Here is an 11,107-nt window from a genome sequence, read left to right on the forward strand (position 1 = left end):
CAAAAAGGTTTTCAAAAGTTATTTTTCCCAAATGAAAAACATTTTGTCTTGAGTCCAAATGAAAAGCAAGGACTTCCAAGACCAAAGGCAGATCTTGGGTGAATCCCAATAAAGTTTTTGCCATAAGGAAAAATTATATGAGAGGGAGAGTTCTCTTGAAGAAAAATTTAAATCACTCCCCTCAAGTTAAATAAAAATCTTTTGAAAAATCCAAATAAAAACTTGGGTGTCACAACACCTACCCCCTTAGGAAAAATCTCGTCCTCGAGATTTCTGCTGACCCTCAAATAGGTATGGATACTCTGCTCGAAGGAAATCCTCCCTTTCCCGTGTAGCTTCATCCTCAGTGTGGTTGCTCCACTGAACCCTGAAAAACTTTGTCGTTTTCTGACGGGTCCTCCGTTCAGACTCTTCTAAGATCTTTACTGGCCTTTCTCTGTAGGTGAGATCTGGTTGCATATCAATGTCCTCATGAGGTACATGCTTTTCTGGGTTGCTCACACATTTTCTTAGCTGTGAGACGTGGAACACGTCATGGACGTCTGACAGCTCCTTGGGTAGGTCTAGCTGGTAGGCAACCGTGCCTCTTCGTTCCTTTACACAAAATGGTCCAATAAATCTTGGGGCTAGCTTCCCCTTAACCTTGTATCGTTGCAGACCCCTCATTGGAGATACTCAGAGGTATACGGAATCACCGGGTTCAAAGCTGACCTCTCGATGCTTCTGATCATAGTAGCTCTTTTGTCGGCTCTGTGCTGTCTTGAGTCTGTCCCTGATTTGTTTAACTTTCTCCTCGGCCTCTTTAAGCATGTCTGGGCCGAAGATACGGCTGTCACCTATTTCTGACCAATTCAGAGGGGTACGACACCTTCGTCCGTACAACGCTTCAAAGGGTGCCATTTGCAAGCTGGCTTGGTAACTGTTGTTGTAAGCAAATTCGGCATACGACAAACTTTCTTCCCAACTGGATCCATAGGTGAGCACACAGGCTCTTAGCATATCCTCTAGGATTTGGTTTACACGTTCCGTCTGTCCATCAGTCTGAGGGTGGTATGCTGTACTGAAAGCTAGTTGCGTGCCCAGAGCTTGTTGTAGGTGATCCCAAAATTTGGAGACGAATTGGGTGCCTCGGTCTGATATTATAGTCTTTGGGACTCCGTGCAAGCAAACTATACGGGAGAGATAAAGTTTTGCCAGTCTTTGTGTGGAGTAGGTAGTCTTCACGGGAATGAAATGAGCAACCTTGGTTAGTCGGTCTGTGATGACCCATATGGCGTCATTTCCGCGTTGTGATCGGGGTAATCCGACAATGAAGTCCATTCCGATTTCATCCCATTTCCACTCGGGTATCCTGTTAGGATGGAGTAGCCCTGCTGGCTTTTGGTGCTCGGCCTTGATGCGCTGACATGAATCGCAACAAGCAATGAACGTGGCTATATCTCTTTTCATACCGTGCCACCAAAATCTTTCCTGGATGTCCTTGTACATTTTGGTTCCTCCAGGATGGATCGAGTATGGGGCAGTGTGGCTTTCCGTCAAGATCTGTTGCTTGAGTTCCTCAATGTTAGGTACGCAAAGTCTGTCTCGGTACCATAATGTCCCTTCACTATCTGTGACGAACTCTGAAGTCTTACTAAGATTCATTTTCTTCTTTATGCCTTCAATGCTGGGATGTCCCTGTTGAGCCTTCTTGATTTGTTCCACTAGGGTGGGTTGTATCTCCAGGTTCGATACGGTGCCCTCAGAGACTAACAACATGTTGAGCCTAGTGAACTCTCGCTGAAATTCAGGCCTCAAATTTTGCTGACCGTCACTGTCCGGGCTGGGGTTTCGACTAAGGGCATCGGCCACTACATTTGCCTTCCCCGGGTGGTAGTGAATACTAACGTCATAGTCCTTGACCAGTTCCAACCAACGTCGTTGGCGTAAATTTAGCTCTGGCTGTGTGAAACTATATTTGAGGCTCTTATGGTCCGTGTATATTTCACAGCGATTTCCCAACAGAAAGTGCCTCCACTCCTTGAGTGCATGTATAACTGCTGCTAGCTCCAAGTCATGTGTTGGGTAATTTTCCTCATGTTTTCGCAGCTGCCTGGAGGCATATGTGACAACTTTGCCATCCTGCATTAGCACACATCCGAGACCTTTTCGGGACGCGTCACAATACACTTCAAAGCTCTTGTGTATGTCTGGCACAGTTAAGACCGGTGCGGTTGTCAGCTTCTTCTTGAGTTCTTGGAAGCTCTGCTCACATGCTTCCTTCCATATGAATTTCTTGTCCTTCTTGAGTAATTGTGTCATAGGTTTTGCCACCGTGGAGAAACCTTCAATAAATCTCCTGTATTATCCGGCCATTCCTAGGAAACTCCGCACATCTGTAACATTGGCGGGTGGCTTCCAGTCTAGTATGGCCTTGACTTTTTCTGGGTCTACGGCCACGCCTTCTTGGTTCAATATATGGCCCAAGAAACCAACTTGTCTTAGCCAAAATTCGCACTTGCTAAATTTGGCGTACAACTGATGTTTCCTCAATTCTCCCAAAACAATCCTGAGGTGCTCAGCATGCTCTTCCGGTGTCCTTGAGTAAACCAGAATATCGTCAATGAATACCACCACAAATTTGTCCATGAATTTCATGAATACCTTGTTCATGAGGTGGACGAAATATGCGGGGGCGTTCGTTAGTCCAAAAGGCATCACGGTAAACTCGTATAACCCATATCTGGAAGTGAAAGCTGTCTTGGGAATGTCTTCTGTCCGTACCTTCAGTTGATGGTATCCCGATCTCAAATCAATCTTTGAAAATACCTTGGCTTGTGCGAGCTGGTCAAACAAATCATTGATCCGTGGCATCGGATATTTGTTTTTGATGGTGACCATGTTGAGGGCTCGATAGTCTATGCACAGCCTCAGTGTCCCATCTTTCTTCTTAGCGAACAACACAGGCGAACCCCATGGTGAGGAGCTGGCTCGAATAAATCCTTTGTCCAATAATTCTTTTATCTGCTTCTTCAACTCCACCAATTCTGAGGGTGCCATTCTATAAGGCTTCTTATAGATGGGAGCGGTGCCAGGTGCTAGTTCAATGCTGAATTCGATCTCTCGGTCTGGTGGCATGCCTGGTAGTTCTTCAGGAAACACATCAGGGAACTCGCATACCACTGGAACTTTCCTCAGTTCTGCAATGTCCATTTTGTTCAGTTTTGGTTGCTGTGATCGTGGCCTTTCTTGGGCAGAAACTCTTATAGTCTTGCCGTGATGGTGAGTGAGAATCACTGTCCGATTGAAACAGTCGATGAATCCTTTGTTGGTGGTCAACCAGTCCATCCCTAAAATGACATCCAGTCCTTTACTTTCCAACACGATGAGATTCGCGTGGAATTGTAGTCCTTCGAACTCAATGACCACTCCTTGGCAGTAACCTTGAGCGATTTGCTTATTTCCGGGGGACTTGATGATCATAGATTTTTCCAAGGGAAGTATCGGAAAACCATGTTGCGAAACAAAACTCTTCGAAACGAACGAATGGGAAGCTCCAGAATCAAACAAAACCGTGGCAGGTACTGTGTTGACAGGGAACGTACCGAGCACGATGTCTGGGGCATTCTGCGCTTCTTCCCTGGTCACATGGTTCAGGTGACCCTTCCTGTGGTTTTTGCTGGGGTTGAAGTTGTTGCGCTTGGGGGCTGGATTGTTTCCACCATTGTTCGGCTTGGGTGCCGAGTCTCTTGGCTTCGGGCACTGTTTAGCATAATGCCCTTGTTGACCGCAAGCATAGCAGGTGACCCCTGGACGATATGTGAACTCCTTGTCTCTGGCATGAAATTGTCCGACAGGTCTTGGCTCAGTAGTCGTGGATCTCCTTGTGTCTGTCCTTGGGACCTCAGTCTTGCCTCGGTTGCTGCGGGCAAGAGTCGTCTTGTCCCTCTTTCGCTTGCGGATATCTTCCAGACTACGGCGCTCATTCTCCAGGGTGATGGCCTTGTCCACCAGCGTCTTAAAATCTGGAAAGGTGTGCACGATCAGTTGGCATCTTAAGGCTGGTGCCAGGCCGTCCAGGAATTTTTCCATCTTCTTGTTTTCTGTCATGTGCTCGTCGTAGGCATAACGAGACAGCTGGGTGAATTGACCATTGTACTCGGTCACTGACATGCCTCTTTGCTTCAGGTCATCAAACTCTCTCTTCTTGATCTTTAGGATGCTCCTGGGGATGTGTGCCCCACGGAAGCCTTCCTTGAACTCTTCCCAGGTGATGTTGTGTTCCCTGGGATGCATGTGTAGGAAGTTTTCCCACCATGCTGCGGCTGCTCCAGTAAGGTAGTGTGGTGCATAAAGCACCTTCTCATGATCTGAGCACTGAGCAATAATCAGTTTCCTTTCAATCTCACGAAGCCAATCATCGGCTTCCAGCGGTCTGTCGGTGTGAGCAAAAGTTGAGGGGCGAGTCTTCTGTAATTCGGATAACTTGGAATGGGGTTGATAGGGTTCACGGTGGTTTCCCATGTTGATGACATGGTTCATCATCTCTTGGTGCTGTTGCTGGCTTTGCTCGAAGAGACGGCATACTTGAGACAGTGCCGCTTCGCTGTCTTGTTGGCTGGACTGACCCTGAGTGAAATTGTTGCTGGTCTGTGTCCCGTAAACCTCTTCTGGCTGATTGGGCATGGAGCGAGTCCATGGGCGAGACATTTTTCCAGTCTGGGGTATTATTTGCAAAACCCATGAGAAAAAAATTGTGTAGCACAAAAATCTCGCAAAGGCAAAAATAAAAAGGTTTCAAGGTTTTCAAAGAAACACAAATGATTTTTCACGGAGAAGAAGTGCTTAACATAAACCTTACATGCGAAAAGCAAACACAAGATACAACACTCAGGATGCGCGTACACAATCCTGACATGTTATTAAAACTAGCGTACTACTCCGGAAGGCAGCAAACACACCAATACAAACTAGCGTATAGACAAAACAACACATCATACAAGCAGGCATGACACGCTGCTACTCGGTGCTCTCAGTCGGAGATGGTGAAGATCTCCTTCCCCTTGCCGATGGCAAGGCTCAGCGGTCCAGGCGAATCAACCTCCTCCTCTCTAGCTGGCTCCTGGCGCGAGACGCTGCGCTGCGGTGATGGTGCGGGGGCGACTGGTGGTAGGGCGCGTGCGGCAGGCGGTGCGGCTCTGACTGGAGTAGGAGCGATGACTCGGTCGAACTCCTCAATGGTAGGCAGACGGCGAGCAGTGGCCAAAACGGCCGGTGCATACGAGGCTGAAGACGAGACGAATGTCAAAGGCGGCGCCGTGTGGAGAAGCTCCTTCCTGCTGGCAGGATCGCCCCGGACTAAGTCCATGCGGGCAGCCACAAGATCATCTACGAGGTTGTCGAAAGACTCCTCCAGAGCCTTGAGATACTCCACAACCATCTCGATGGCTTCATCTCGTTCTCCCCGATGGCAGGCGAACGCATAGTGGCTGGTGTAGGGCACATGGCATGGGAGGTAGCGGTAGCGACGAGTCTTCATCGTAGGAAGGATGTCCCGAAGGCGAGCTATCGCCTCACGGGCAGCCATCTGCATGGCATGCCTCTCCGTAGGCATGGCCCTTCCCGTAAAACGGAAGTGACGAGCAGCAGAACGTCCTCCCCTGAACTGCACCACAGCTTGGTGCATAGACACGTCGTCACTGAGCTTGTGCTGATAGAGTGTGAACTCCGGGCGAGCTGCTGGCCCGATCGTTAGCTTGGTGATGGAGACGAGGAGCTTGACAAACCCCTTGGGCACGATGGTGAACACTCGATTCTCACAGCTGCCGCCAGCCATCTACAAAAGTAGGCAAATATTCTGAGTAGTCATGTCATAAATTTATGATGACCAACAGAAAATAGCTACAATTGCAAAATGCTGAAAAAGCGCAAAAGATGCTAATAACCGATTAGCGATCGCACCTAGTGGCTTCCTACAGTCAGCCTGGCTCTGATACCAAGCTTGTCGCGACCGGTTTTTCAATAAAATAATTATTGAGAGACCGATCCCTTTTACGGACCAGCGAGGAAGAATTCCTTCTCACTGATAGACAATATCTTGGTGACAGAAGAAAAATACCAGGAGTACTAAATATAATACAAGGTTGAGCAGGGACTGCCCGACAATTTATTACATGCACGCCGCTAAAACAAAACGGCGGATAGGGTGGCAACTACTAACTCACGATAATAACGGTGGTGGAAATATCACCGCGAAGCGAGTGATATGATTCCAGAAGACTACAACTCATCGAGCGTCGGAGTGAGGCTCGAGAAGACTTATTGCGGGTGGCGGAAGCGTAAACAATACAAGTGACCAAAATCCGGGATCGCGCAGGACTGGCTGGGACTCCTCTAGGCGTCGGACGCGCTATCAAACTCTTCATCCAAGAGATCGCCTTCGTCAACATCTGGCCAAATCAACAAGCCAGGTGAGTACTATGAAAGTACTCGCAAGACAGGTCGGACATAAGGTATAATAAATGTAAACATGAAGCACATGAACAAATTAACCAGTGCAATCAGACATAGAGGTAATAAATACTGGGTGCCAAGCGAGGGTCTGAATGACACCTCGAGCGGAAACTGCAGAAATTGTAATACTGATGCCAAACGAGTGTCTGAAAGACTCCTCGAGCGGAAAAATGCGGAATAATAATGCCACAGTCGGGCGTCGGGGCGACACCACATAAAGGGCTTATTACAGAAAATAAAGGCAGTGCATGCCACAGTCGGACGTGTGAGCGACATCACAGAAAGGGCTTATATTTAAAGTAAAGGACAAGAACACGCCACAGTCGGACGTCTGCGCGACGTCTCATAAAGGGCTTATATCACAACTCAATAATACATTGGTTCGGGAACATAAGTATCACAAGCATGAGACAAATATAAAGTTAGTCCATCCACAGGAATAACAAAAAAATCTGAATTTACCACTTGAGCTTGTTCTCCGGGGACAAGTTTTTCACACAGATGGATATGGATATAATACTTACACTGCTTGATCATGGATACGATGATTTGAAAAGAATTGACTCTGCAGAGTTTGTACTTAACCACAGCCAACGGATTTCAGTAGTCACGGGGACTAGTTCCGTCTACGGTGTTTTGGAAGGAACACGTCTAACCAGTACACACCCAATTCAACCATCCGAAGCCAGGGATCACCCTCGGCAACGTCCAAGAAAAACCTTGAGACGAGGAGGCTACAACCTCGCGTAGCATGGGATCAAATTTTTATACGCGCGCTCTAAGGGGGTGCCCCCCCTCTCGGTCCCAACCGGAAACACCCATGCCCCCTGACCGGATGACTGGCTTTAATCCTGGGCCAAGGTACCATCATCCCGGCCCCTCTGTTTGGTGTGTACACGGAAAGAGGTTACCAACTTACTAAACCGCACCCTGGCAATGAGACATGTGGTAGCACGGAATGGGGAAAGAACGATAACACGGCTCCAACCATGTTAACGTCGGAAGAGTCGGATGACACAAGGCTGGTATGCTACAACAGTACCACCTTGCTGCCCTTCATGTCATCACATGATTAGGCCATCTCTCATCAGAGATCATCGCAACTCTGGAACATGCGGGAAAAGAACGATAACGTAGCTCCAACCACGTTAGCGTCGAAGAAAGTCGGATGACACAAGACTGGTATGCTACAATAGTACCACCTTGCTGCCCTTCATGTCATCACATGATTAGGCCATCTCTCATCAGAGATCATCGCAACTCTGGAACAACCGGGTCGTTGCCTTACAAGCAACGAGGCATTTACCGACACTCATATGCCACGCACAAAACTTTCACGTGAACATGAAAAACATCTGTCATATCAAATGTTCAAAACATGCTTGCCTGGTTCGGAGACGTCGGAGTCTAGCTCGGCAAAGTTCACAGCCCCTTCACCTCTCCCGGAACCTACGGCAATCACGAAACGGGTACTAACGTGAAAACCAACACATACACAGAGACTTTTCCAAATATTTTTCAAATAAATCCCATAAAAAACTAGACAAAATTTGAAGATTGTCAGAAAAAGAATCACTCAAAAATACCTTTTTATTAAAAATTTATAAAGGTTTCTGTCCAGGGACTTATCTGTAATGAAACAGAAAAGTTCCAGGGTTTTAACTGAGAAAACAGGAAACGCTTCGGCTGGGAATGCGCAAGCGCAAAGGAGAAGACGTATTTTGCCCGAAGGCGCCAACAGAAAACGGTTCGCGAATAAAAGAACAGAGGCTGACACGCGGGGTCCACATGTCAGGTTTGAAAAGCTCGCCGGCGCCCGAAGACTGCGGTGGACGCCGGCGTCGAATCACGGCGAGTTAGGAGAAACGGAGGGTACCAAGAGCTTCAGCGCCTTCTTCCGCGTCGGTGGGTGGTGGACTCGTCCAACGGGGAGCACCACGTCGACGGCGGCACTTTCTCCGGCGGACGGCGGCTCGGGTGAGGATGGGGAACTCCGGTGGAGGGCTGCAAACTACGAATTGAGGCGCGGGTCAGAACGAGTGATGCAAGGTGAAGCTACTGGCAAGAGAATGGAGGCGGAGGGGCACACACGGGGGCGAATCGGGCTGGATCCCGTGGCGGGTCGCGGCGGCCGGAGTCGAGGAAGGAGACCTCCTCGGGGCTCTTCAAGTGGCTAGGCGTGCTCTAGGGGGAGTGCAGGGCTGGTGGGTGCTCGAGTTGAAGCTCGGGGTCTCTATTTATAGGCAGATCGACGGGGTGGCCGTGAACGGAGAATCTCCGGCGAGCGATTACGGCGGAGCAGTGGGTTGGCAGGTGGTTTGAGCGGCCGGGCAGCATCAGTGGAGGTTACTGGATTCGTTTTACTGCTAAACGGGGTTGGTCTTGGCGTAATGGCGTCGGTCCATGATGAGGTGATCGCACGGGCTCAAGGGCGGCAGAGAGCGCGCTCCGCGCCCTGCGGTTCACGACGAGAGCGGCAGCGCGTTCGGGGGAGTGGGAGGCCACGCGGCGAGCTCCGGTGGTTTGGGCGGCACTGGGTGGCGTCGTCGGCGCCGTGTCTCCTGTCGGCGTCGGTCACGGGGCGGCGCACCTTCTGCTGCTCGTCGCCGACGCCCGCAAGGCGCCAGGCGTTCGTGCGGTGCAGGAACAAGAGGGCGGGGACGAGGAGCAAGGCGACGCGGTGGCACTGGCGAGATCGACGTCCGCTTCTGAAGAAAACGACAGCAGCCATTTGACTGAATCTCTGAAACTCTGAACTTGACAATGACCATGCACTGCAGGTGTTCGACAAGAGGTTTTGGCCATGAGATAAATTTTTCTGGAGCTGTAACTTGGTGAGATGACCACTCAAAGCACCCAGGGGCTGCCTGATTTTACTTGGAATTTTTGGAGAAGGTTTTGAATGAATTTCACCAAATTTGACAAATCTGGTCCAAACTTGCAGCAAGTGTAGTTTGAAAATTTTGAACTGAAGACCAGTGGATCTTCATAGTTCTAGGTTGGGGTTTCAAAGGACTAGGAGGGAGAGTTGGTTTGGTGGCAAAAATCAAAACAGAAAATGGAGTTCCTTTGTAAATCTCCAAGTGGTAGAATAGAGGACAGAAATTTGTTTGAATATAATTTGAATGGAAATAGATACATGGGGAGGTTCAACTTGCTGGATTTGGTGTAAAACATGATCCAAAGGTGAGGGAAGGGTTAGGAGAGAGCATTTGCACTAGGGCCATGGCAAGGAGGAATTGTTGAAAGTGGCAAAGGACTTTCCAAAAGCCATAGTGCAAAAATTCAAAAAGGTTTTCAAAAGTTATTTTTCCCAAATGAAAAACATGTTGTCTTGAGTCCAAATGAAAAGCAAGGACTTCCAAGACCAAAGGCAGATCTTGGGTGAATCCCAATAAAGTTTTTGCCATAAGGAAAAATTATATGAGAGGGAGAGTTCTCTTGAAGAAAAATTTAAATCACTCCCCTCAAGTTAAATAAAAATCTTTTGAAAAATCCAAATAAAAACTTGGGTGTCACATGTTGATTACGTTACTAAGTGGGTAGAAGCTATTCCAACTAGTAGTGCTGATCATAACACCTCTATGAAGATGCTTAAGGAAGTTATTTTTCCGAGGTTTGGAGTCCCTAGATATTTAATGACTGATGGTGGTTCACATTTTATTCATGGTGCTTTCCGTGAAATGCTTGCTAAGTATGATGTTAATAATAGAATTGCATCTCCTTATCATTCGCAGTCTAGTGGTCAAGTAGAATTGAGTAATAGAGAGCTCAAATTAATATTGCAAAAGACTGTTAATAGATCTAGAAAGAATTGGTCCAAGAAACTTGATGATGCATTATGGGCCTATAGAACTGCATATTAAAATCCTATGGGTATGTCTCCGTATAAAATGGTTTATGGAGAAGCATGTCACTTACCTCTCGAAATAGAACATTAGCTCCGTATAAAATGGCTTATTGGGCTATTAAAGAGCTCAATTATGATTTCAAACTTGCCGGTGAGAAGAGGTTATTTGACATTAGCTCACTTGATGAATGGAGAACCCAAGCCTATGAAAATGATAAGTTGTTTAAAGAAAAAGTTAAAAGATGGCATGACAAAAGAATACAAAAGCATGAGTTAATGTAGGTGATTATGTATTGCTATACAACTCTCGTTTAAGATTTTTTGCAGGAAAACTTCTTTCTAAATGGGAAGGTCCTTACGTTATCGAGGAGGTCTATCGTTCCGGTGCCATAAAAATCAACAACTTCGAAGGCACAAATCCGAAGGTGGTGAACGGTCAAAGAATAAAACATTATATCTCAGGTAATCCCATAAATGTTGAAACCAATGTTATTGAAACCGTAACCCCGGAGGAATACGTAAGGGACACTATCGGAACGTTCCAGACTCCGAAAAGGAATATGTATGTGGTATGGTAAGTAAACCGACTCCAAAACAGATTTTATGTCAATATTTCTCCGTTTTGGAATATTTAGAAAAATAGAAAAATAAGAAGCAGTCCGGGAAGGACACGAGGCCTCCATGAGGGTGGAGGGTGCGCCCTACCCCCCTGGGCGTGCCCCCCTACCTCGTGGGCACCTCATGTGCTCTCCGGACTCCGTTTTC

Source organism: Triticum aestivum, chromosome 1D (assembly GCF_018294505.1).
Source record: "Triticum aestivum cultivar Chinese Spring chromosome 1D, IWGSC CS RefSeq v2.1, whole genome shotgun sequence".
Lineage (NCBI taxonomy): Eukaryota > Viridiplantae > Streptophyta > Magnoliopsida > Poales > Poaceae > Triticum > Triticum aestivum.